At 48.3% G+C, this 27,622-nt stretch overlaps 2 protein-coding genes across 5 annotated transcripts in view; both read left to right on the top strand.

Moving 5' to 3' along the window:
* Positions 1–1,254, top strand: part of ppp1r13bb (protein phosphatase 1, regulatory subunit 13Bb) — a 32,318-nt gene extending 31,064 nt beyond the window's left edge. For both annotated transcript variants that reach the window (XM_030345278.1, XM_030345277.1), the window contains exon 18: positions 1–1,254. This exon is cut by the window's left edge and continues 1,052 nt beyond it. The gene's annotated coding sequence lies outside the window, so the exon portion shown is untranslated.
* A 1,022-nt stretch (positions 1,255–2,276) lies between these two features.
* The window catches only part of daam1b (dishevelled associated activator of morphogenesis 1b), a 57,195-nt gene continuing 31,849 nt past the window's right edge, over positions 2,277–27,622 (top strand). Inside the window, exon 1 of one of the 3 annotated variants that reach the window (XM_030344561.1) lies at positions 2,277–2,430. The gene's annotated coding sequence lies outside the window, so the exon portion shown is untranslated. Of the gene's footprint in view, positions 2,431–15,220; positions 15,690–27,622 lie in introns of those variants that run through there. The other 2 variants (XM_030344560.1, XM_030344562.1) reach the window with 2 other exon arrangements.

Here is a 27,622-nt window from a genome sequence, read left to right as displayed (position 1 = left end):
TTGACTTTAATGACAAGCCCTCGTTATAGTATTGTTCAAAGTAGTCCCCCCTTCCCCCAGCCGAGGAAATGAAAACCCTTTAATCTATGTACAAACCAAAATGAAAACCTGCTTGGTCCAGTCTGGCCTGAAAACAAGTAATTATAGGATTTAACATTTCATGATGAACTCACCAAATCCCGTTAATCCCATTTCATGACCGCAGTTGCAAAACTCGATGCTCGCTTCTGTTTCCATCGGGTCAACCCGCTGCCATCGCGTTAGACACGATGTCTCACAGCGGGTAAGGACTTCGGATGAATCGAACCACCAATGAATTTGAGCGGCGGTTTCGCACTCTGGGACGCATGAATCACAGTGTCTGGGTTTTTTGAAAACTGTATTTTTAAATCGAGTCCATGGGCTCCTGTATTGCATTGCCCCCATGCTATTGGATGACGTTCATATTTGTAACGACCAAAGGTAAAAGCCAAACGGATTAAAAAGTGTCTTGATCTAACGAGGAGTGTACACAAATGCGTTACAATGTTTGGTTTACTGATTATTATTATTTTATGCAGTCTGTATATGCCCTAATCTGTTTTAATGTTTAGTTCAATGAATCTGTTGTGCATTTAAAACCACTTTCAGTATCCCAGTGTCCCGCAACTCTGGGGCCCTAACACATGCTTTTATTTTGGACGAAATGCTTTTATTCGAAGACGAAGGCAAGCACACAGGTAGCAGCATTTTTATTTAATGATTTTAATGAAGGAGGCTGAAAACATCAGGATCCTAACTATGTACCTCAGACACGGCACTGACTAATTCTAAACATTTCCTTTAATTCACAGAATACACACACACACACACACACACACACACACACACACACACACACACACACACACACACACACACACACACACACACACACACACACACACACACACACAGTTTTCCCAATGACTTAACAATTATTTTGTCTCCCCCTGAAGTTGTACAATCCTGTGAATATCTCCCACCTCCACACTCCAAAACCGATATACCCCCCTTGCCCAAACCCTGAACCCGGATGGAGAGTCACGCCTGCAGAATGAAGTGGCCCCAGCTTTACTTTGACCTTTAACCTGTACATGGGTGTGTGTGGACGATAAAGATGATGAAAAAGAAACGTTTTTTGCCGTACGGACACATGGAACACTGTACAACACTCGGTTCTGTAAATGTTGAATAAAATAAAATAAAAAACCTGGAGCTCTTGGCATGATGAGACACGTGGCTTGATCTGCTCAGTTTGTTTGCTCTCGATGTGCTCAGCAGCGGGGGCGTTGGAGGACGGCCGAGGAGAGACGTGCTGTCGCCTGTCGGCCATCAAGGGATGTTTGATCGAAGGAACATTATAGTATTTGTCTCTGCACTACCGCTAAACTTAACTGAATGCCACCAAAGGGGGAGAGTAGACAGACACGGTGCTGATTTAAGTCAACGGATTCCTTCATGGCTTCATTAATTCGGGGAGTTTCAAATTATCGAATCGGTTAATCTTGTGTCAAACCTTCGCAACCGCTGAGTGATGGAAGGACTTTGGATACGAGCCTCATATGCCTGATCCAGCATGTGGCTGATATTTCTGTTTCCCACAAGCGATGTTAAACGGCACTTAAATGACAAGGAAATAAATATTTTACCTGTAGTGCACTGCAGACGCAAAACTGTTTACAGAACTTGACACAAAAAAAATGCACATGACGACCACAAGGTGTCAGCGTTGGTGCAGAAAATACCAATCATTTACGTGCTGCACTCTTTGCTTTTCTATCTCTCTACGATTATAAAGTGAAGAAAATTATTCTCTTCATAATTCAATTCACATAAAATATACATCGCCTTTGAAATTGGTGGTTATTATAAAGTTATAATGAACTGAGATAAAGCTTCAATTTTATTTATTGCATATTCCTGCTATTGCCCCAAAGTACATTTGCAAATGGGATAATGATTATTGCATTCTGCATCGCTTACTTCTTCCAAATAACGGCACACATTATCCACATGTCCTATCTGTTAGATCCATAAAAAAAACACCATGGACCAGTGACAACAATCAATCTTAATACATGTTTAACTATATGTGGATGTGCAGGTACTTGTGGAACAGCGAGGTCAAACCTTAACAGCAGGACGGGTTGATTTATAGTTTTGGTAAAGAAGCACCGCAGGTTCCTTACGGTTCTCGTTCTCAAAACCTGACGCATGCGCGGTGGCGGTTCCAACTCGGTCGGGGCAGATCGATGATGTCACATTCACTCCGGACCAACCAGTCGGTTGAACCGTCTCTGGAGTGCTTTTCGATTGTGTGTTTTGTCTGTTGTACCCACCTACCCACACAGCACCCTACCTGGTGAACTTCTGGAGAAAGTGACACAAGAAAATGTGCAACGTTGCAAGGTGAGAACCACTTTAATATGACGCGTTAACACCGAGCGGCGAGACGGTATGTCCGCGCACCGCATTCGGTGGGAGACTCATCGTGCTACGAGGCGGCTTCTGATCGGTGTCACCCGTGTGGCCGTGCGAACAGACAGCCATTGTAGCTCGGCTCTACCCCAGTGACCGACCCCTGGCCTTTATTATCTGTTTATTTGTCTTGAGATGTCCTACAACGCGTCGCTCCGATGCGTAAAACCTGTCTACAGAAACGTGATCCTCCCGGTCGACCTTCTGGTTCAACGTAAACCGGGATCATCTGCATATTATTTTGCGTAACGTTGTTCGTCAACTGTGGCGCAAGACCGACCTTCCTATCCCGTCCCGGGGGAAGAACCGCACAGCTGACGGTACTGTTAATTCGAAGGGGGGAACTTTGTGCTGAAACGTTCCACATGTTGGTGTTACGCTGCAGGCGGCGTGTGTGTGATGTCGTATAAGTAGTGGAGGAACACACACACACACACACACACACACACACACACACACACACACACACACACACACACACAGTCCGTTGTTAATTCGGTTTTCTGTTAAGCTAGTTAGTCAGGAAAAATATATGGATCCCCCTTTTGAAACACATGCCGTATAAACTGCAGTTACACGGGCCAACATAGTTTTGTCTAATAACCTTGGCCTCCTCAACGACAACACCACCAAAATGCACAACCCGAATAAAATTACTAATTTTCATGCAATTGCAGCAGGTTTGCAACAGACAATAGATGGTAGTGCTAGGTCCATAGCCAGTTTTTTTATGATCAGAAATGTCTTGCATTCCCAGGAATTAAAGCACTCTAAATCAACGTGGGCATGAATGTGCTTGTAATGGGCTGCGGCCTTGTGAGCAGGCTTAACATTGGGTGGTTCGGAGACATGTTTTCACTATAAACACGCACAAGGACCAACTCTGCTCTTATTTAGAATACAACCAAAGCTACGGTCCCGGAAAGGGGAGTTGTTTCAGGCTGTGAATCCTCGTTGACAAGCCATGGCATCTTGAGTTATGCGTGTTGTTTTTGAGTTCGCTGCATGTTGCGAGTGATCAGTCAGATTTATAGGCGCGCTTAGTTTTCTCCAGTAGGTAATTGCTTTAGGGCCGCCTTTGTCGTCGTGCGTTCTCCTCCGACCTCTCCCTGCGCCTTCTGGGTGTTTGTTTCTGAGGTGGAGTGAAGCAAGAAGATCATAGTCTCTTTACATGACCCAACACATTTAGAGTCAAACCCAAACACAGGCGTCCAAAGTGTCAACATTACTCAGGCCTGCTGAAACGCAATGTACCTGCCTGCTACTGTTGATGGACCTTCCTGCTACCATTAATGGACCTTCCTGCATGCTACCTTTTAATGTACCTGCCTGATGCCGTTAATGGACCTTCCTGCTACCCTTACTAGCTCCTTCTGTTGAAGTATCACTTTACCTTCCTACACACACACACACACACACACACACACACACACACACACACACACACACACACACACACACACACACACACACACACACACACACACACACACACACACACATATATTTACCCTCGCCAGTGGGAGCAGGGTTAATGAACTGTGTGATGCATTTCAAAAGGCTGGAACTCTAATCGGAGGAAGGGGACGAGGATGATGATGGTGGGGGAGGAGGAGGAAGAATAGGCAGCCCCCCCATTGCTGACCTTTTTATTTTGATGGGACTACAAAGTAAAAAAAAAAAAAAAAAAGGCTAAGTGCTGTCGGGGGGAGGGGCGGGTCTAATTATATCCTTAAATGGAGGATGTCATTCAGAAAGGGCCGGTCCAGCTGCGGCCCAGGGGCTATGGGGGTCCCCAGAGGACTGTGGCGGTGAGGGGCAGGTGCTCGGTCGGTCGGTCGGTCGGTTGGTTGGTTGAGCCGTCTCTCAGCGGACAAAGGGAAGCCGGCCTCTTCCGACGCTGCGCCTCCAGTCGCCCGGTGGCGGCGGCCTGATGACTCGGCCTTTTTGGAAACGCGTGACGTTGCTTTGGCGTGGTGGATGTATTGGGTCTGTGATGGGGATGGTGGGGCAGCAGGAAGTGGGCTATAGGGAAAAGCTGGGAGAATCGTGCCGTAGTTGTAGCACTAGAATAGATTGACACTATCGGATGGAACCGGGAGATCAAATAACGTTGTGTTGTGGCTCCGATGTTTTAGGTCATTCATAAATATTTGGCCTGCTAAGTCCTTTGCGGCTGTACCTTTTGATTAAAGGCTATACAAATAAAACTGAAGGCCTCTGTCTCTGAACGTTAAAGCACTGGAAGCATCACACATGCTGGATCCCTGGTTAATTATGCCTCTAGTGATCCTGGGATGAATTGTCTCAACCGAGCCTCTTCACAGGGCAAGGAGAGAGAATACGTGACCATGTCGGCGTGTGCTTATGTCCGTCCACTGTCAATAGATCTGATTCTGAACACGTCTTTCCTATGACACTCTATGTTGTTGTAGCCTACGAGCTAATAGTAGTCGTCGGATTGACCAATGAACATGCACGGGGCTCCGCCGGCGAACCACACAACAATAGGCCTGTATGTTTTGAATGTGGCCTTCCTTTGTGCGTTGGGCTTCACTTGGGCCAGACAATGGCTTCATTTTAGCATCCCTTGCTCCGCTATGGTCCTGCTCCGTCACCATGGCACCGCTGCCCTGACACACCCTCCCACACCCACCCACATCCACCCACATCCACCCACACCCCCGACCTTAGCCCACCCCAGGCCACCCACCCCCAGTCTGGCCTGGTTTTGCACTTGCCCTCAATGTTGGGACAGCTGGTCTTTGGCTGGCTATTGTCTGGGGCAGACCTTTCTAGAGTTGATCTTAGCCTTTGTTTTGGCCTAGGAAACAAAGGAGTTGAGATATAGTTGTCGTTTTGTAACTTTATAGCCTTGGTTGTAGCAACTTCTTACAGAACACCATGTTAACTTGTGTTCATGTTTGTATATTTTGAGGTATTTGAATACACTTGTATACAAATTGTATGTTTTCATGTCATTTTCAGTCAATTCATCAATTCATATTTGTGAGGTACCGAAGAGTTTGATCGATTTCGTAGAGAAGTCAATCAATCAATACTTCGGATATCAATCCAAGGTTCTGGTGAAGGTCTAGATGGCCACTCCACGATTGAGGACTATTTTTCTTTCTCCAGCCAGGCCTTTGGCTCTTGACCTCGCTCATTCTCCAGAGTTGAAAGGTCACAGGCACTCCATTCTCCCTTAGACCGTCTTTTGAGGGGGTGCCTTTTAATTAATGGGCTCAAGGCCTCCCCGAACTCCATCTTTTGGGAGGGTTGATAGGCCAAATGCCCGTCGGTAATAAATCATTGCATCCCGCGATGACTCTGATTTCATTTGCGGCAAAAAGAAAGACAAGATGACTGAATCCCTGCCTCCTGAAATTAGTTTTGGTAAGAAGAACCATCGCCTTAAGTGTTTAGTTCCCAGCCGCTGCAAAGCCATTATTATTGGTTCTGGAAACCCAACAGCAGGGGGGCTTTTATTTTGAAGCCGGCTCTGTCTGTCTGCGGCAAACAAAAATGAAATCATCCAAGTTCCCTGTTGTTGGAGTCACAGCTGCGTAACACAAGCCCGAAACTTCTTCAGTGTCCTCTGGTCGAATTGAGGTGTGGCAGGTCACAGATTCAGAGGGGAGCCAATAACGTCGCAGCGATGCATCAGTGCTCTAGAGAGTATAGAGAAGGCCTTCGTCTTCCTTCCTGCGGCGCCGTGGGAGAACTGGAACTGGGTGACCCCTCTGAAGTTTTATTCTGGGCCGATCTGAACACGTACCTGTTTGAGATTAACACCACAGCACAACCTGTGCTACTTTTGGCTGCTTGCTGATAGGCCGGTACTTTTCCTTTTTGTTCCTTTAGTTGAGAGGAGAAGGCAACCAAAATACACACTCACAGGCTGTGCTTTCAACCTTTAATCTTGGCAAATATTATTTTCTCTTATTCTCTTACAGTTTTGAGAGATCATTCAGGGCTCTGTTGGTTTTGTCAGAACGTTGTGTTAGCCTTCGGTGGAAATACTGGAGTATATGTTTTTTGTTATCTTTATATTTCATATCTAGTATTAGCTTTATTCAGTGTAAATATGTGCTTTTAACCAATTCCCTTCACCCCAGAAGGTCTAAGGCGTGGACTCTTATAAGCATTATAAGCGGTTCTCCTACCATAAAGAGGAAGAGATGGTTGTGGTGGTGCTGGGGGTGGTGCTGGGGGTGAGATTGGGTGATGGTGGTTGGGGGGGGGGGGGGCGTTGCGTTGCACCAGTTAGATATTGAGGCAAACAGACGATTACCATGATAATGAGAATCAAAAATAATCAATGCTAGCGGGGGCCCCCCGACAGCATGATGTTAAGGGAGAGCAGTTCCCCTTCTGTTCAGACAAAGGGCTGCATGTGGGCTCTGTCTTCTGGGTGTCGGTCGGTGGGTGGGGTGCGGATGGGTGGAGGGGATGGAGGGGGGGGGTGGATGCCATAACCGAGATGCTGTGTGGGGGTGTGGGCGTGGGCGTGGGAGGGAGTGTTATTGGCCAACTGGGATTCTTGTTTCAATATGTAGTGAAACATGAGTCCCCGCTCGCCTTTTTGTTTTGTAGGTCAGGGTATTAGTGTTAATACGTAGGCAGTGAAAGTAAATCGTATTCATGTGTGTCTTGCTTTGAGGTCGTGGTTGTTTCAGTCGTGTATCTTATCCTGGAACAAAGTGGCCGCATTGTGTTTTGAGAGATGTTTGGTCTGGGGTTGGTTATTAAAACACAATGACCTTAAGCCTGGAATCCTGTCAACGTCAATACCGTTCTCGGCTATGCTTTTCGTTCAGGGAAAAGACTGAGTAGCCTGCTTTTAGTTATCCAACATGTACCACACCGATTAATCTCTAACCACATCCAGTATGCCTCATGTACATTGTGTATTATCAACGTAATTGGCGCCATCCCGTGCAGTAAATGTGTGCGTCTGAGTTGAAGACCTCAGTGTTAACCATGGGAGCCGGCAGATCCATGTGGGGACCTAACCCTCCCCATGTGTGAAAGGCTAGAGAGTATCTCTCCGTGGACGCAGAGAGACGACACGTTTCGTATTCAGATCAACACCCGATTGCCAGGCCATCACGTGCTTTGTGCTGCCTGATTCCAAAGTTTTGTTTTTTTTTTCCCAGAACTCACACGCGAGTTTGGACAAGATCACAGGGCCATTGAAGGAAATGATGGCAATCAATTCATTCAGGAGTTTCCCCCGCAGTTAATTACGTGCAGTGATAAATTCCACACCAATAAAATACAAATTGTAGATGCACGGTGGTATATGCTCAGAGTGGGATGTAGTCGGGGGGTTGTGTTGACTTGTCTCAGTTAATCTTTTATACTTTCTGCCGTCATTCAAAGCATAGTGGAGGAGATGGGGTTGGTTACAAAGCTGACGGGTAGGAGACGTGAGTTTCAATCAGTTTTTAATTGCTGAAAAAAAATAAAAATATTGTATCTGTGTGTCAAGACTGCCATGTGTGTTCCATGTGTCAGTGACGGCATGTCTGTGAATGTGTGTTTGTCACAACTTCCATGACATTTTGTGTGTGTCTCTTCTCCGTGTGTGTGTGTGTGTGTGTGTGTGTTTGGTCCGATGCTATCGCTCCACCAGCTAGGCGGCCACAGTAGCGGACGCTCGCGGTCCAACAACGGTAGAAGAGCCGGTCTCTCCCCGGCTGTCAGGCTGCTGTTGCGGTCCGGTTCCCACAGTATAGTCTATCGGTGCAATAACACCGCTAAAGACTCGGTGAGACCGACAAAACACGACCCCGCACTCGCTCAAAACCAGCTGCATCAACACCTGAAAGCTCCTCCACCAACGGGAGCGTTTCAGTGGCTCGGTGTCAAACCTTTGTCGCTCGCCAGCATTTTTGCTTTGTTGTCGTTTTCATTTGACCCTGTGTGTACCCTACAGTAGTAATAGCAGTCGCGAGGCGCAGTGTCGAAAAAAAGCCGGAAACCACCGAGCTTGTGGCGTTGTGGTTCTCAACGTGACAGGATATCAAGTGACAGGGTATCAAGACGCCGGCTGGAAGAACCTCTTCAACCGGCCTCCTAATCGACACGACATAAACCACGGCTATGCAACCGAATACATTTTTACCGTTTTGAACCGCGTTGCTAGCGGATGGTCGCTCCGTTCAGGATGCCAAGTCATCCCACTCGAGTGTTTCATTTAGAAACACTCCTCTTCCACCCCGTCCAGCGACACCCACTCGGCCGCTTGCCGCTGTCTGCAAGTGGAGCACGAAGCAGCGAACACGCACTGCGGTGCGTTTCACCGACACGGGCCTGATGTATTTCTGTGTTTGCGTGCTGGTTGCCTAATGTGCCAGAGGCGCCAGGCTGTCAGGTCGGTCCTGTTAAGCAACAGCTGTTCTTATTAGCATCACGTTAATACACCAAAAACATCCTCAGTGATTCCTTCCTCCTTCTCGTAGCCCCACCGGTTGGTGTCCAGCAAATCAAAATCACTGTCTGCCATTTAAAAATAATAACATGAATTTTATGGTCGAGGTATAAAAAGTGTGTGCGTGTGTGCATGCGTGTGCGTGCGTGCAAACATGTGTGAGTGTGTGTATTCTCTGCCCGGGATTATCACAGTACTTTGACATAAGCGGCTTGCAGTTGCTACGCGCCCACTCTGCCCAGAGTGTAGGCCGTGTTGCTCAGGGTTTTATCCCAGACTCTGCCACTGTGGCGGCCCTCTGTGTGCCTGCCAACCTCGTATCCTGGTTGGCAGGCACACATGAGAGCCCCCCCCCCCCCCCCCCCCCCCCCCAATCCCGCCTCCTCCCCTTTGACTCAAGACCTTTTCACACGGACCGGGTTTGGTCTGCTGAACCCGTTGCCAGCACGGCAGTGGGGTTGTGTAACGCAAAGCCTGTACGGATAGATTGTCCGCTTATATCTGTTTTACAACGTGTGTTGACACCCTTTGAACGCAGGCCGCCGCCGTCGCGGTGCCATGATTGGGTTAGGTAGGATTAGCGTGTTCACCAGTTTGCGCGGGTTTGTTTACATCCTAGACGCTTGTTGGCGGTCACGCCAAGACTAGGAGATGTCTGCGTTTGTTATCAACCCCCCCTCCCTCCTCCATTCCTTTCTCCTGATTCAACACTTGATAACTGCAAAATGTTCAGAGCATTCATGTGCATCTACATCTGGGTGGGGGGGGGGGGGGGGGGATCAACGGTTCTAAGCCAAGGCTTTTAGCCTTTAAACTCCGCCAAACCGTTACGAGCACGTTCCTTGCAGCTGTGGTAATGTGCGGAGATGCGCTGCCCCCTCAGAAGCTACCCCTCGCTCCCCCGTTTCAGAGGAAGGGTTTCATCACCGCTGCGATATTGATCGTTGGTCGGTTTTAGCAAATGGAAAGTGATGGAACCGGCGCGAGGACGAAACGCTTGTTCTGCGGCGGCCTGTCTGTAGTTGTGTGAAGTCGCAGGAAGCAGCGTTTCCGGAGATGAGAGTGCCGAGCTCGAAGCTTCATGAACTGGTAGACCTGCTCGTTCTTTTATTATTGGACTAAGTTTGGATGCAGAGTTTTAATAGGCTTATTTGCTCTTAGTTCATATTTTGGTGTTGAATGTAGATGGTATATATTGCTTCTGCCTGTAAAAAAACCACTCAAATCAACCAGTAGCCTCAATGTAACTTATTAAAAATAAACGACAGGTCGGGTAATGTATGATTTGGTTGATGATGAACAACAAAAGGTGGCTTTCCCGTGAACTTTTTCTCTAGGAAAAGCTTAACCTCACGGTTAGAAATCAACAGTGGTGGGCTGTCAGGGCCAGCAAGGCCTTCTCTGCTGGCCTAAACACTATCAGAATTACTGACTAATGTTTTAATATATTTTTCTTACTCCAGAAACACGACTGGACAGACTCGACTTTCAGCATTAGCCTCCATGGCGATAGAAAGGGACTTATTGTTGGAACTGAAACGCACAGATAAACTGTACAACAGCGTAATCAAACTCTTGAGGAAAGAAAGGACGATGGACTTTGCGTACAAATAATCAGTATAGTTTTGGTGACTAATGCATTTAATTTAAATGTTTTAATATTTTTGTCATTTAATTAGGTTAATATTGACGTTTCTGAAAAATAGGCTTGTTGAATATTCCTATTTGGGTTTCTTGCTTTAGTAATGGCATTCTTTCTTGCTACATGAGATACCTGTCTGTGACGCAACGCCCTGTTATACTGCATTTCTGTGTAAAATTGGTTTCTATAGCCGTGGAGTCATAATGATGGCATTAAGAGGTGGATTAGTTCATGTAGGCCACCAGTGAAGGCCTAGGTGTGAAATGCACGGGCCGCCACTGGAATTCAACCAAGCCTGGTTTCTACTGCGGTCTTCCTTCTATAACCATCTCGGTTTGCTTCCATATTTCCAGTCGGGTGAATAGTTAATTCCTCGAGAGAGCTGATAAATTACAGTGTTGTTGCCTGCTCCATCTGGGCTGGACTCTGCTATTCTGGGTGCTAAATTACAAGCCTTGTTCCAGAGAGAGGGGGGGAGGGGGGGGGGGGTAGAGAGAGACTCGCAGGACCCTGCTCCATTCCTGGGGTTTAGTTTGCGATTGCAGGGGTCCTTCACCCAGCAGGATAAGGGCGGGCATCCGTCCGATTTACGGTCTATGGTTTAAGGAACCACTCCCTGAATCACGCGTGCGTTCGTTTAATGCTGGGTCGTCATCCCTATATTTAGACCCCTCGGTTTTTGCCAGACCCCAAACACATGTGGTACCACGACGGCACCCCCCCCCCCCCCCAAAGTACATATCCTTGCCGAAGTGGTCCAGATCCGAACCTCACCTTTCAGGCTTTCAAACGTTTTCTTCACGCAGGGCTCGACTATCAAAGCAGCGTCTGTCTCTGGGACAGTATTTATAGACTGTGGTGGAAGTCAAACAGAGTTCATGTGACACCAGTGTCGTCCTCAAAGCAGTCAGTCAGTGCTCTGTCACGGATCAATGTATCGGCCCCGCTTGCTCACAGTACACTGTTTTGTTTGTGTTTTTCCACGAATGACGATGTACACCGCACAGGGCCTGACCTTTTGTGTCATGATAATGACCTGTTTCCGAAGGTACGATTTAAAACAAGAGAGTCAGAGGAACTCGCCGTGGGGTGAAACGGGTTGTTTTCGTTTGAGGTTGGTTGAACTCTGAGGGATAAAGCAGAATGCAGCCTTGGATGCGTAATGATTAACATGTCCTCCAAAAGGGTAGAAATAACATGTGCACGTGAACTCTCGAACCCTCCGTCATCCGTGGCCTGTAGCCCGACCCCAGCCCCCCCCCCCCCCCCCCCCCCCCCCTCCGCAATTTGACGGAAAAATTGAATGTTCGCTTTATTGTCCCATAGAGAAATGTAATCTCATCGATTAATTTTAGACACAAAAGTGTCCCCTCCAAAAATCATTGGACAGGTAGACTTGAATTGAACATTTCTCATTGTTTTTCAGCTCACAGCGACCGCTTAGAGAAGTTATCCACAGGGCAGTTACCTTGTTGCTCGGAAGCGGTCAGTCAATATGAATAAGCAGCAATGTTACTGGTACCATAATCAAACAAGGGCTCAAACTCATTCTCTTAGTTACGCTGGTCTCGTCTTTCCGCCTACGTTTGTCTACTGGTTATCAGTTGGCCAACTCAGCGCGGAATACAAGTTGGTTCTCACTGATTTTCAGTTGATCAGAAGCCCTGTGTGTGTGTTTGTGATGGAGATGGGGGGGGGCGAGAGAGAGGGAGGGAGAGGGAGTTTTGTGTGGGAACGAGACCTGTCTGTTATCCCAGCTGCAGGCCATTCTTTTCAGAGGCAGCAGCCCAGGACTGGATGACTTGCACTGTTATCCACTCATGACTGCATCGGCTAGTGCTGGCCGGCCCCACGCCAGCCCCTCTAAGGTTATGTAAAGAACAGGTCTGATCCAGGCTGCAGGACGGGGTCAGTCTCACCGCTGCAGGGCACTGGGTCTGCACTGTGGGAGACAGATGTCCTAACCTCCTCCCTGATGGACGTACAAATTCGTTTTTGTACATTCTGTCCAGCATTTGGTTTTGTTCATGTACAACTGTCCAATATCCCGCTTCCAGAAAATCCTTTCGGTACAACTTTTCATATTATATGATATTCTCTCGCTCCATCCTTTCACGATGAAAAAAAAAAATGGTGCCATCGTGAAATCAATACCACATTCTGTTTTTCACAAACGCTGGCAGTGGGCCCTTGAAAGCCCAGTATCGGCCTGGCTCTCGCTATGTCAATAATCAACACTTGTCCCTTGACTCATTGCTGTGGAATTGAATCAACGAACACTGGAACACAGCGACACACTGAGATCTGCCAATTGGTCGGTGGGCGCCTGAGAAAACATCAGACCGACCAGCGGCGCCTGATAAGGGGACGAGTGCGTGAGCGGGACTATCTTATTGTCCATGTCCAGCTGTTAACCCAACCGACATCCTGTTCAACCTGTCATGGAGTGTGATTTTCAAAGCGAGCTTCTGTGGGTTTTATCACTTAAAAATCATTTTCAAGACTGTAAAGGTCCCGGGTGGAAGAAAGCTGTTCTTTTGTTTTTCATTTGTAGGTAGTGCAAATATTTTGTTGACATTCTGTCTGTCGATAAGATAGGTAGGAAGATGATAAAATGGTAGAGTAAAGTCACAGGGGAAGAATGCTCCCTCACATAATTTACATCTGCGTATGAATCGTGTTGTCAAGGAGCAAACCGGTTTGATGCGTTACAATAAACGGTTTGACATTTGTTCAAACCCTTAGAAGGGCTTCAATTAAATATTCAGCAGCCCTTGCTGTAACATCTTGATCAGCATAGGCAAACACTGTAAGACGAAACACAATAAGGGAAAGAAAGCATACATTTTTTTGTCGGTAGTGCAATTTTTTGACCCTGAACAACCTATTGAAGCACTGCATTCAAACTCTTAATACAGAGCCAGAGCTGTTGTACAATTGCTCCCCCAATTGGAAAGTGTCTTAACGTGACTTCACTTAAAGTTAATCACTTCCAACTCTGGTGAGGCTCACATGAGATGGCTCTTTTATGTGGCCCGTGCTAAATGCTAGCAGAATGTGCACTAGCCTCTCACACAGTGCAATGTGCAGCTTGTTTACAGTGTGTACAACTCAAACCCAGATGACGTAAGCCACTTTGTGGCTGAAACTTGTGGTGAAAAGCTTCAGCTTCAATTCTCACGTTTTTGGTTTCTGTCAGTGGTTGACAAAATCAAATAAATACCTTATATTATGTTTTTATTTTTATTTGGCTTTTTGAACTGGGCATTTATGACAGGCTTAACACAGATAAAATATAATGTAAATGCAGGTTAAAGATTGCTTAAAAGAGATAAAACCTAATAAAAAGGCAGGTAGAAAACAAGAATTAAATATTGGTGGTTAATGGCGTACAATGTGTGTTTTTGTTGTTTCGAGGAGCTTTCCGTTGGCCCGTTTGGCCACCAGTTCAAACCACGCAGAGTGGATTTGCATGTCCACCAGCAGTTAAAACTAGGCGCTCTGCAGATGTACTATCTCCAGAATCGGACTGTAGCCTGCCAGGTGGGTTTCTGTGACTTCAGACGTCATCGGCATCGTTCAGGGACAAGTCAGCCATCCGCCTCTAGTCTGCCGGAACAATTCAGCAACAGTCTCAACGGCAGCAGACCAAAGAGATTGGCATGCGCTCGCTTGCCAAGCCTGAAAATCCGCGATGATGACTAGCAACAACCCCCTGTGCGATCGTCCACAGGGCGCCGCTTCTCAGACGTCATCGACTCGAGACGGGCGGCTCAAGATGAGTGTGTTGAACACACACCTTCGAGCGTTGTGTGTAGCGCTCTTGTAATGGAGATGCAAATCCCGTCTGGGGAAACACTGACTCAAACCGAGTCAAGACAGAACATTGAAAAAGGCCAGAAGCTGCGTTGCTGACACCAGCACATTTTTTAATATCACCTGTGCTTGGGTGTATACTTGAGTGCATACTCTCTCTCCCTTAAGTGCCTCTTTCGCTCTTCATCGCCCCCTCCCCATGGTTTCTTTCTATCCGTCTGTCTTATGATGTCTCTCTCTCCAACTCCTCCACTGTCTGTCTTTCTCTCGTATTCAAATTTCTCTCTCACTGTCTGCATCTCTTGCAGTCTCTATCCCTCCCTCTCTTTCTGTGTGTGTGGGTGTGTGGGTGTGTGTACACCTCACACCTTTTCCGTTGTAGCGCTTTGTGTCATTTTTTTCTACCACAGCTCTTCACTCAACGAGCTCCTCTGCAAACAAACCACTAAACACACACCAGTCTACCGTGTAGAGCTGCAGCCTAGAGGAGAGGGAGGGAGGGAGGGGGGGAGGATAGAACTAGGCGGTGGCCAAGCCTCTGCGTCATCCTATGAGGACGCAGAGTGTTTAAAAGGGGCGTGGCCGCCGGGCGGTAACATCTGTGTACCTCTCCTCTCTAGCCCCAGAGAGAGAGAGAGAGAGAGAGAGAGAGAGAGAGAGAGAGAGAGAGAGAGAGAGAGAGAGAGAGAGAGAGAGAGAGAGAGAGAGAGAGAGAGAGAGAGAGAGAGAGAGAGAGAGAGAGAGAGAGAGAGAGAGAGAGAGAGAGAGAGAGAGAGAGAGAGAGAGAGAGAGAGAGAGAGAGAGAGAGAGAGAGAGAGAGAGGCAGGCAGAGAGAGAGAGAGAGAGGCAGGCAGATAGAGAGAGGTGAGGTTGAGAGTGAACACCAGAGATCCGTTCGTGCTTCGGTCGTGACAGACAAATGTTGAATTTGGTGGAGCTGTTGCCACCCGCGAGACATCACAGGAAGTACTCTCCCGTCAGCCGCGGCGCCACGGCCCCTCAGAGGTCTCGAGGGACTGGAGTGACTCTGGCTGCGTCCGGGACTGTCGTTTATCCCGTTTTTTCCGTTAGACGTTCTGCCGACGAGGAGGCGTGCTTTACCGGTTCCATCCCCCGGGGGGGATCGAGAGGAACGGGGAGATAGCTGTGGGTGTGTGAGCGGAGCTTGTTGCGTTATTCATGATTTTTGCGTTGCTGCAAAAGAAAAAGACCCATGCATGTGGATACTGCGATGAGCGACGGGCGTCCGAGCAGCGCTTACAGCAAACGAGGACCAGGACGCTGTCCGTAGCCGGGGTAAGCTAGGAAACGCTGAACGAAAGCAGGCTGTCGTCCAGCTGCCGGTAATCAAATGAGAGCCAGGGAGGTGTGTGTGTGTGTGTGTGTGTGTGTGTGTGTGTGTGTGTGTGTGTGTGCGTGTGCGTGCGTGCGTGCGTGCGTGCGTGTGCGCGCGCGCGTGTGTGTCACAGGTTTTAAGATAGGTCTTCATCTGTTTACGGCTATCTGTGTGGGTCAATCTCCCTCCTCCGTGTGTGTGTCTCAGACAGACGGAGAGGGACTGGTTTTAAGATAGGTGTCTGTTTGAAGCTCTATCTGTGTCTGTATCTCCCCCTCTCTGTGTGTGTGTGTGTGTGTGCGTGCATGGCCGTGCTGCATGTGAAGGAGGTGTGCCCTCTCCCTCTCTTTGGATTTTTTGTGTGTGTGTGCACGGGCGTGCACGTGGAGGAGGAGTGCTCCGTCCATCACTCCTCGATACGGAGAAAATTCCGCTTGCTGGGCGGGGGGGCGGGGGGGGGGCGGGGGGGGAGGTGGGTGTCACGTCTGTCTAATTAGGAGGTGTCTGTGGCGCGGCAGGGGCCCACGTTGCCGTAGGAACGGCTGGGTGGGAGTAGGGATGGTGGGGGGTGGGGGGGTTCTGGGGGCCCCTGGGGTGAGAGAGTTGTCCCGTGAATGCGGGGAATGCCCCGTGTAATGACAAGGTTGCTGTGCCGAGAGTGGGTGTTGGGTGGGGGAGGGAGTGTGTGTGTGTGTGTGTGTGTGTGTGTGTGTGTGTGTGTGTGTGTGTGTGTGTGTGTGTGTGTGTGTGTGTGTGTGTGTGTGTGTGTGTGTGTGTGTGTGTGTGTGTGTGTGTGTGTGTGTGTGTGTGCACTGCACGCACACACACGCCCAAAACAAACGCATGCACGCACACACTCGCACACATCCCCTCTTTCGTCACCGCCTGGCCTCTCCCCCTCCCCCCCCCCCCCCCCCCCCTCACTCAATTATGTGAGTGTGTGTGTGAAAGATAGGACGAGCGAGGAAGAGAGAGAGGAAGAGCGAGAGGAGAGAGGGCTAGGCGATGACATACTTATCTTCCGGCGAGAGGATGGGGGCCGCCAGCCAGGTCGATAATGGGGTCAGTGATCCGGAATGTCACCTTGGAACGAGGAGGAGGAGGAGGAGGAGGAGACGATGCTGCTCTCCTCCTCTGTTTGCGCTTCACCTCCTGCCGTCACCTCCTGCTCCGACCCACGTCTGGTTGTTATGTTGGTGTATATTTGTTTTGCTGTGTTGTTGGGTCCGTCTGCGTGTGTCTTTCTTCTGTCTGTGTGTGTGTGTGTGTGTGTGTGTGTGTGTGTGTATGCAAGTATGTATGTGTGTGTCTCTCTCACTCTCTCGCTCTCGCTCTCTCTCTCTCCCACAACGGATTGTGTTACAAAACGGGTCCAAACCCACTTAGCCCAGACCGATGGTTTTAAAGATGGAAGTCAGTTCCTATATTTGTCTTTTTAATCCGGTCTGATTGCGTAGAGCCGGACGCAGCCGGAAGATTCACCGACTGAGCGATGGCAAGCTGGACCCCCTCTCCCTCCCTCCCCCCACTCCTCCCTCTTTTAATCCTTAATGGCTTTCCCCCTTTCGCCTGTTTTTTTTGTTTTTAACCCCCGAATTAGAGAGACAATCCTATTTTCCGCCGGCCCCTCCGATGGCGAAGCCGGGACAGATTGGAGGTAACGCGCAACAGACGAGCAGAGCTTAGGCTGTTTCATCCTCCCCGATTCCACCACCCGTCATCCTTACTGCTGCGGTCGCCATGGCAACTGAGTGGGAGACGGGAAGGGCAGGCGCTGGGGGGGGGGGGGGGGGGGGGATTGCAGTTTGGATGCAGGGCTGGCAGTCCTTCAGATGTGCTCTCTGCCTGTGTCAGGACGGAGCACCTATAGATGTGCGTTGTTATAAATAGTCCCAGACGAAGGAGTTGATGCACGTTGCACTTTCTTTTGCATTTGCACTGTCAGACACACACTGATAAATGGATGGTTCATCTAAAAGGTTAAGATGGTTTCCTGGTTTTAATCCACAGTCTCCGCTACTTCATGGTTTCAAGTCCCGGGTGGTCTATCCTCTCTCTGCTGATGTCTGTAGTCGGTCTGATCTGATTCACGTTGGGGTGCTGCAGCTGCATACTCCAGGCTGCCGTGGGTCTGTCCTCGTAGGAGGCCGTGAATTAACCCGGAGCCGAAAAATGCTTAGTGTGGAAAAAGTCAAGGTGTGGCCCGGAGGACGCTCCTGTGAGGAATGCGAGTCCCTCCCTTACGTTGTGCGTGTGTACATGAACGCCTCTCTTGACTAATGGAAAGAATGGTGACTGGGCGACCCTAAGGGCTATGGAAGGATTTCGTTATATGACATATGGTGACCCGTAAAGGATTTGTGGTGTAAATGTCTCGTCTGACGTTGTTCCGCTTGTAACATTGTAGTTTCAATGTGTATTAATAGACTGAAGCGTACTCAATATACAGTAAATAAATCATTGTGTTTAGGGGTGTCGATCAAAGAAAATGGGGGGAACAAACTGGAACGTTTAGGTTACTTTTTAAGTTACGTATTCAAATTAAGAGCAAAGTGTCATACTAATAATAATCTCTTTTGCATTTCACTTTTGAAACGTTTACTGCCAGAGACCTACATCCAATTATTGAATCGAGCTCTTAAACCAGACATCTCTCTGGACGCTGGCCAACGAGACCCGACTGAAACGGCCAGGCCTCCAACACTGTGGACGAGCTGATTATCACGCGCCAAGCAGGCCTATGTCTGCCTCGGGTCTACCCTTCCTGCAGAGGGCCTGACCCAGGCAAGAATGTCAACACGGTGAAGGGCTGGGGGGGGGACTGGAGAAGAAGGGAGAGCCTCAGAGGCCGTAGGCAGAACAAGTTTGACGGCCTCATCGCGAGGCAAGAACAACAGCCTTTTAACCCCCGAGCTTCACTCCCCGTCCTCCCCTGCGTCTCACCGCCCTGTACGCTACACGTAGACGCGCTGAACGGCCCCGCCTCGGATCTCAAAAAGGAGGACACCCCACCCGTTGACTCCCACAGAGAGAGGCCATGGGAGGGGTTCCAGTCACGTCGAGGCGGGGTCATCGCCGGTCACTCGAGGAAGGAGCACCCCTAAACAAACGGTTTGATTTCGAGAACAACCTTTGTAGTAGCTGGAGGAACTACAGCTAAAGTTTTAGCTTGGGTCAACCGGGAGGTTCAGAGAACGTCCAAAGGTTGAACGGTGAGTGACTGCAGCTAAATCCCGAGTACATTAACCCACAAAGCCTCCTGCTTTATCAACAAAGAACCTGCTTTATCAACAAAGAAGCGGCCCAACCCTTGCAGGCCCTACCATGAACAGAGCAGCCGTCTCTCCCCCGGCGACCAAATCGACTGACAGTAAGCCGCTGAGGCCGTGATTTTAATCATCGCGGCATCGTCTGAGCTTGGCGCTGGAAAGGGTCAACAAACGCTGCTTATCCGTTTTGCATCAGTGCAGTTTTTGCTTTTGTACGCGAGGAGAGGCAAAACCTAAAAGATCCGTCGTGACAATTCATCAGGGTGGGGGGGGGGAAAGTCTACCGCTGTGGCAATACTCTTCATTTTACGTCTGGCAGATTCCGCCCAGTTGCACTCGGGTCTGTGTTGAAAAATGTGGTCGCTGGGTGTGGATGATGTTTGTCGTTTGTCAGAATGACTTATCGCGTGTAGTTCATCAAGTCACTCCTAAAGCATGTCGGGTTCCTCGGCTTCCCCTGCTAACACAAAGGGTATGGCCGATGTAATGATCACCCTAATGAGGCCCAAACAAGTCTTCTGCTTCGAGCAGCAACTCATGCCGCTTGTACAACACCTATGAAAACTGTAATAGCATCACATAATTCCCCGCTTCAAAGAGACCGTGCTGGCGTTGTTCTGCGTTCCTAATACCAATGAAACAATACATCTGTGTAGTGCGTGGCTGGCATGGGGCCATCCTTATTTCCTTCCTCCTAAAACCATCGCTGCTAAGTTACAGCTTGACAGAAGAAGTAAACAAACGCATGTGCGGCGGGATCATCCTTACATGTTAATGCACCTCCCTCTTGCTTCTCCTTTTATGATGTTTTAATGAAAAGGGATGGATTCCGCTGAGACCGGAGACACGCGATGGCTCTTCTTCAGTGGTTGCCCTTGCACGTTCTTGACAACAATGGCACCGCACGCACAACACCGACGTGATCGTGCCTTATCTGTCGTTCTGTCTGCTAGTAGACACGCTGAGCGGGAGAATAACACACCGGCGTCCCCTTTGGTTGCTTCATTTGTAAGTGTCAGCCACATGATTTAGTTTAGAATTACACATTTAATATTTTCTGGCCTTCATCGTCCATAATTACACTGAACACACCGACTTCCTGAAAAAGAAACCCAGTATGGGACTGTGATCGGCACGGGGGCCGGGCTGTCAAAAGCCAGCTGTGCCATTTCCCTTTTGAAATCCTAGTAGCAAAACTTTACCACCCCTGGCCCCGCCCGCCCCCGGCCCATGGGAAAACCACGCCACACGTTTGTTTGGCACCTTAATGCTTACGTGTTAAACAGACGCAGAAGACCACAGTCTATCGTCGGGTCGGTCTGGTTTCTGGTCCTCATCTCTCTCGGCCGATCCGCAGTCTCCGGGTCCGTCGGTTAATCCGGTAATCCGAGCACTCGGGGCCCTCCCCCATGTCACCCACACGCTCCAAGAGGCTTCCCCCCCCCTCTTTGTCACGAAGCGATACGTAGGCCTGCACGGTCCTGTGCGGGCAGCTGCCTGTGCGGGCCGTGCTCGGGGCTCGGAAAAAGCACAACGTCTACTCCGCTTCGATTTCGATCGTCTGCGGCCTGGTCTGACGTCATTGCCAGCTTCAGACCGCGCAATGCCTGAGATAGAATGTGCTGTTTTAGTTAAGCCATTTTTGTAGACACTTATGCAAAGCAACTTACGGTTAATTCAGATAGCAGGTCAATAAAACGATAGTAGGCATTTGGACCAATCAGCTAGTGTGAAATAGATCACCCCTTCCTTCAGACCTCCTTTCAAAGCCACTCCCCCAAAACACATGAATAGCTAGCTAGCTTTAAGAGGAAGTCTGCCTGGCAGATAGATAATGATGAAGAATAACTTGGAGTATTTGATTTAATGCAGAGCATGATCATGCGGAGATACAGGCAGCGGTTTATTAAGCATCCTCCATGACACAATGGGTGTGTCACGATCCTCATAGGGAAACTTTCACCTCGTGGGCAGTCACAACAAAGGAATCAAAGATGAGGGGGAGTGATCCTCCTGGAGAGTGAAGGATTGGCCATGGTTGAAAGCAGCAATGGAGGGAGAGAGCCAGGCCAAGTTAATTTACAATGCACCAAGGGGAGGAAGTGGACACGTCTGCAAGGATGCAGGACCGCTGAAGAATCTACACATGAAAGAAGTCAGGAGATTGGCAAGTCCTCAGTATCAGAGTTTGGGGCTACTGGGCAATGCAAATGCAAACTAGCTTTACACCTTTCAATTAGAGAGAGGAAGGGAGATATAACTAGGTGCTAGGAGATGTATACAAATGCCTTTTAAATTGACTAGTAATTAATTATATAAACAAGGTTTATATAATTTATATTTTTACGATTTATACTTATGCAACAGGTAGGCAATCCAATCCTTTCACTGGACCAAATCAAATTATTGGAACAGCTTTTTTTTACGCCTGCAACGGCCACAGATGTTTTTTTGATTTGATTTATTGATTGCTGTCAAGAGAACGTCAACAATTAAGGCGGAAAATGCTTCTAAAATAAACAGCCAACCCTAGCTTTAAGAAATCTGTGAGGGAGTTTGGGCATCTTGCTCAAGGATGTCTAAAGGCTGGTCTGTGAACATCCTAACATCCTAACCCCCCCCCCCCCCCCCCCCCCGCCTGTATATACCAGAGACTCACAAACTCTGCATGTTTGGCTCCTGGCTCTACGTAAGCATGTTTGGCTGACATGATTCTATTGCACAGGGCCTAGCACCTACTGGTACCATTAGGTTGTAAGTAGAGCCCACGCTTTGCACAACATCTGGCTTCGTAATACAGCAGCAGTTTAGCGTCACTCCCAGCTCTCTGGTTCAGGTTAAAGGTGCAGTAGGTAAAATTTAAGAGCTATTATTGAAGTGCAATTTGTAGGAAATAGCATAGCCGTAAGTCAGCTATTAGTGAGTGAAATATGCTGGGGGAATTTCTGTTTTGAGTTGACTAAGCCTGCCTCTGTGGGAACCGTTTAGATTTTAGACCGCTCCCCGTTTATTTCTGACCAAGGCAACTCTTCTGTAATTGGTTCAGGGATTGCATCTTGCCTTTGCATCCGACTGAGTGAAATGAACTCTTCTTAATGGCTGAGAAATGCAGGTAGGGAGGGAGCATTGGTGGCAGAGAGAGAATTGGTTTATTTTGGTTGTTAGCTTTCAAAATCAGGGTTGGGACCAGTAATGATCGGTTATCATGATTGATGATATGAATTACGTTTTCAATCAACGGTATTACGACTATTATCCATTAAAATCAACTTTCATACTATCACTTAAAAAAATAAATCAAAAGGTTTGTTGAGGCAACAACAACGTTTTCAATGAGGACTTTGGGAGTGTCTTCAGGGCTCAGACGGTGTAATGTAATGACATTGCATCCTGGGGTCCAACGTCAACTCCACCCGCCCACACACCACTTAACCGCTCCCTGGGAACGTCCATTATTCCTCTCAATAACTATTTTTCCCTAGTTACTATTATTGTGTTCCATTTGGCACGGCATGGCTCGTAAAAACGTTGCCTGCAAGGTGTTGACAACGACCCCTTAGCCCGCGAGGCATAAACATCATTACCTCCCCCAAAGCCCGAAACAGTACACATCCGCACAAAGCCACCGCGACTGCGTCAGAGCGTTGCAACACGCTGGCGAACGCCAACGGTATAATTAGATGAGCATGACAGTTGAGCTAATAACCCAACCGTCTGAGATTGCCAGAGAGTGACAGAGAGCTCCACGATGTGTTGGCGGTAGCGCTTGTATACCGTGATGTGCTGGCAGTAGCTCTTGTATGTCACGATGTGTTGGCGGTAGCTCTTGTATGCCGCGATGTGTTAGCGGTTGCTCTTGTATGCCGCGATGTGTTAGCGGTTGCTCTTGTATGCCGTGATGTGTTAGCGGTTAGTCTTGTATGCCACGATGTGTTAGCGGTAGCTCTTGTATGCCGCGATATGTTAGCGGTAGCTCTTGTATGCCGTGATGTGTTAGCGGTAGCTCTTGTATGCCGTGATGTGTTAGCGGTTGCTCTTGTATGCCGTGATGTGTTAGCGGTAGCTCTTGTATGCTGCGATGTGTTAGCTGTAGCTCTTGTATGCTAGCTTGTATGCTAGATACACAGTCCACTCCAGGAGCAGCAAAGTGAACGGTTAGAATGTTATTATTTGTTTCTGGGATCATTAAAGTTTTATCCAGTCTAAATCCAATCCCTAAATCAGAAAAGAAGATTAAATGTCCTGAGCAATGAAAGGCTCCCCTTGGAGGGCTTTAACACAGCTGGTGTTTTACTGTCTTTGTGAGGACATTTTCTACCAGGGCAACCATTCTGGCATTCAGGCGGAGGGAACCTCATTAAAGATAAAAACCTTAGATAGATAAAGCGATTTATTGATTTATTATAATCAGATGGCAAACGTAGCTAAAGTGTCTGTATAGATGGGGGAATCAATTGTACAGTATGCAATGTTAAATTGAATCCCATTAATAATTGAAACCATTATTGCATTTACCCTCCTCCCCTAATCAATTGATGACTTGGAAGGACTTTCTGGCAATGTCACAGGCCTTTTAAAGTCCCATTGAATATTCCAATGGTTAAACAACACAACACAAGGCTTTGGAACCCAGATTGTGCTGAGAGAAGCCATATGGTCGGGGAGAAGGTATTTCACACATCTGTTCCTAATACATGACTGTCCACTGTTGCTCTCTCCAAGGCCCTGTACCCTCTCCTTACAGTTTCTCGCAAACGTTATTTTTTTATTAACATCGGGTTTAGGTTGACCTTTTCCGATGCGTCGCTCGCAGAAAGGCTGAACCGAAATGTATTCACGATGTCGGCCAACAGACACGTCACTTTAATTCAGTTAAACAGTTAAACACTCAGTAGGTTGGATTCTTTTTGTTTTAGTTCACTGTCAAACTGTGATTGTTTTTTATTCATAGCATGGGACACACTCGACTTAATTGACAGCACTCGCTGTAATTGACTGCATTATTAATCCTCGGGGCCAGGAAGGTTTATACGCCTGCAACAATCCTCCATTACCATCACGCAAATAGCTGCCACTAGTAACCACCGGGACAAAATAATGTCTCCAAACAAAATAACCCAACCATCCCCAAACGTTCCTGCGCGTATCTTTATCGAGAGTAGGAATTCCATGCTTGCTTTGTGCGATGGACATCCGAACTCCCTAAGGGGGGTTTCTTGATAGTGGGGCTATTAATCATGACTGGGCCCCTACAGAAAGACCTTGTTAAAGCAGAGTGCAAAGGCAGGGAGGGTACAGAAGAGGCTGAGAAGTGTATTAAAAGACAGGGCGATGAGGAGTGTGTGAGGGCGGTCAGCAGTTGCTCAGAGTTCACTCGCCCACCCCCTCACCACATCCCATCTCTCTCGTGCACATGTTCCACGAAGCGCCGAGCGTGTGTTTTGTCCAAGACACAGCGCACTTTGCCGGCCTTCTGTCTCTTCTCCAGCCCGAGCTGTCAGAGTCGGCCTCCCCTTGCACCATGCACTGGCTCCCACACTCCCCACTGCTCTCCCACTGAACACCGGAGGCTTCTGGGTCGTACGCTCTCCCCGGAGCCCCAGGTCGGGACCCCGGCCCTACCACAAGGGGCAGCAGAGAGCCAGGCCGGTCAGGGATGGAACAACAAGTGGTCCGCAAACAAAGACCGAAGTGTGGCCGCCGCATGTGTGTGGGCGGCGGTTATTATCGTTAGTGTGTGTGTGTGTGTGTGTGTGTGTGTGTGTGTGGGCGGCAGTTATAATCGTTTAACGTGTGTCTCTATCTGTTTGAAGCTCCATCTGTTTTGTGTCAGATAAATGAATAGGCGTTGTGGAACTAAACAAAGAAGGGAAGCAGTTTTCAGTGCATCAGAATAACAAGTGGTCGACTACACTGTTAAGCCGGACATTTACTGGTTGTATTCATTCGTTAAGTTATACAAGAAGCTAGTGACCCCTCTGTAGATGTTCCTGTGCGTGCATCAGCCGTGGTGCACCCGATCACGACTGTTGTCCAAAGTAACAAACGTCAACTAGATTCTTCCGCCTACAACCCCCCATATCCCGGTGGTTCCTCGGAAACTCTGAGGAAAAGGAGAATTCAACCGCGAGGCTCTGTAACGTTTGCACCGAACCAAGAAGGAGAACGCAACGGCATTCTCTGTTCTCCCAGCGTTCCCAGGACGACGGTCTCAGGAGTTGCGTGGCGCTGGAAGTTGTTGTGGTTTGCAGGCCGTTCGGGGTCACAAGGCCTGCCCCCGACTATGACTGGAATGTCCTCCTGTTCCGACAGGCCTCTGCCGCGGCGGTGCACTTGGAAACTTGACCCCACCCTGCCTCGCCGCCTCCGCCCTGATAGACGTGTGTGTGTCTCTTGGCCCGACGTCCCGAGTCCTCCACTCTCCTCGACACGCTCTGTGTTAATGAAGTTACGGCGGCAGTGTCTGTGCCCGCCACTTCACGGCCCGTTGTCAGCGCTAATGTGCTAACCAGCGCTTGGCTTCGCTCCTCTTGTCTGGGTACCGCTTTTGTTTGGTTTATTTACGGCGCTCTTGTCTATTGTGTCAACGTTTTCCGCGCATTGGCGACTCTGAGTGTTTTGTTGGCCGTTAGACCGCCGGGGAGCACAGAGAGTTTACACTAAAGAGTTTACGTTTGGTGGGAGCTAATGGACGAGGTGGGCACGCGTTTGTGGACTAATATGGTCAAAGAAGACAATGAAACGCTCCTCTGGGAGGGTTAGGGATGAGGTCCACCATCTGGCGTGGCCCCTGCTGTGTCCGTCCGTGCTGCAGTAGTCTATTTGGGGAATAGTCGAGGATATGTCTAAATAAACGCACACGTCGACGTGTCAGGGAGACGTTTACTTTGTGGGCTTGCTTTGTCCCGTGTGATGTTAAGGGTACGTCCAAATAAACGCACGAGTCGCTGTGTAAGGGGAGATGGGTTTCGCTGACGCTATCCCGTGTCTGGGTAATGGACAGCCTTTGTGGTCGTCTGCAGATAGAGCGAGACCTCTTTGTTATGCACTGCGCCATCGGTCCAATTCTTTAATGCTATGAAATGGTACTGTTTGATAGTTTGATATAAGACATGTGCCACATCTTCAAACATAATCTACGAATAAGGATGTATACTAAGTAACATAAATCACATTTTCAACTTATGTCTGCATTTTTTGTCAAACTTTATGGGAAAAAGGCTAAATGCTAACCAGACACTTCTCACCCCAGTGGGGAATTGTACTAATACCAATGCTTAGAATTCGGCTGCTGATACCATTTTAAACATATCCAACCTAGTTATCAAGGCATCGGACAGGACTAACATTGTCTTAAGATTGCTTTGTTTGGAGACAAGTTTCTCACGCAAAGCCTACCAGCAAACAAAAGACTGAAGGGAGCTGATTAGCTTATGATATCATGAGTGTTTCTTTCTTTGGCGGTGGTATCAAACCATAAATTCACTGCAGTGAGGTCAGAAGCCCTTCCATTTTCGCTAAAGATGTGAAATGGATTCCTCTGCAAGGAATTCGAAATCCACCAATGCCATGTCACTGTGCCAGTATCTGAATACACCCCATGACAGCTGAGATTTCCGTGTAGATTGGCTGGTGGGCGCAGGCTGCAGTTACTCGCCGCGATCCCGCGCGTTATCCACCCGACAGCTGGTAGAGCAGCAGCTGGGAGAGTCAAACATTTGTTTAATGATGCGCAGTGAGCAAGCGGGCAAAGTCTAGCCCGGCCGTACACAATATTGCCTGTTTCTCATACTCTGTAAGAGTAAGGCCCTGTTTTATTATTTTACCACCATCTGTGAAGCTTGTAAGCTATTACTAGTCATTTACTACCCTATCGTCATCATACCTGGGGGATTCCACTCTGATATATGACGGATCTGTCTATTGTATGTCTGTGTGGAAACTCACGCGTTTGATATCACTATAATAGAGTAATGGCTAATAAAGTCACACCTGCTGTTTATAACAGAGGCCCTTTTAAATCGAAGGTGTGTGTCCTTGGATGTCATAGCTGAGTCATTACAGCTCTCACACACCTGCAGTACAATGAAAAATGTAAGAAAAAAAACATAGCTCCAAGACTGATTCATAACCTTAACAGCATGTTGTAAGTGAAGACTGTCCCTGTTTGTATCGGCTTCTGTTGAAGGAGGACTCTTGAGTCCACTGATCCACACCAATAGAGTCCCTAACTCAAACCCTAGTCCCCAGCCACTCTATCTCCTTCTGTCAATTAAAGCCATCTGTGCTTCGTTCTGCTGAACTGGCACGATGCGTCTTTCCCCCAATTAAGAAGTGTCGCAACAGCATCATCAACCCCAAACAGAGTTAGGAAATATCTGGGGAGAAAAGTGTGGTGAAGTCATAGCGTCAGCGCGTATTTCCTGCTAACACGCAGCGCATGTTTTGGGAATCGAATAGTTGGGCTTTGTTCAAGATTTGTCGAGTTTGGTTTCCTCCGAGTTGGTTTTCAACATGGGAGGCTATCGAGCACGACAACAACAACAGTTCTAGCTGTTGTTCCCAACAGCCTCCCATTGAGACGCATTATCCGTTTAGCTCCGTCGACGGGAACAGCATTTCCC

Source organism: Gadus morhua, chromosome 21, assembly GCF_902167405.1.
Source record: "Gadus morhua chromosome 21, gadMor3.0, whole genome shotgun sequence".
Lineage (NCBI taxonomy): Eukaryota > Metazoa > Chordata > Actinopteri > Gadiformes > Gadidae > Gadus > Gadus morhua.
This window is presented reverse-complemented; position numbering and strand designations above follow the sequence as displayed.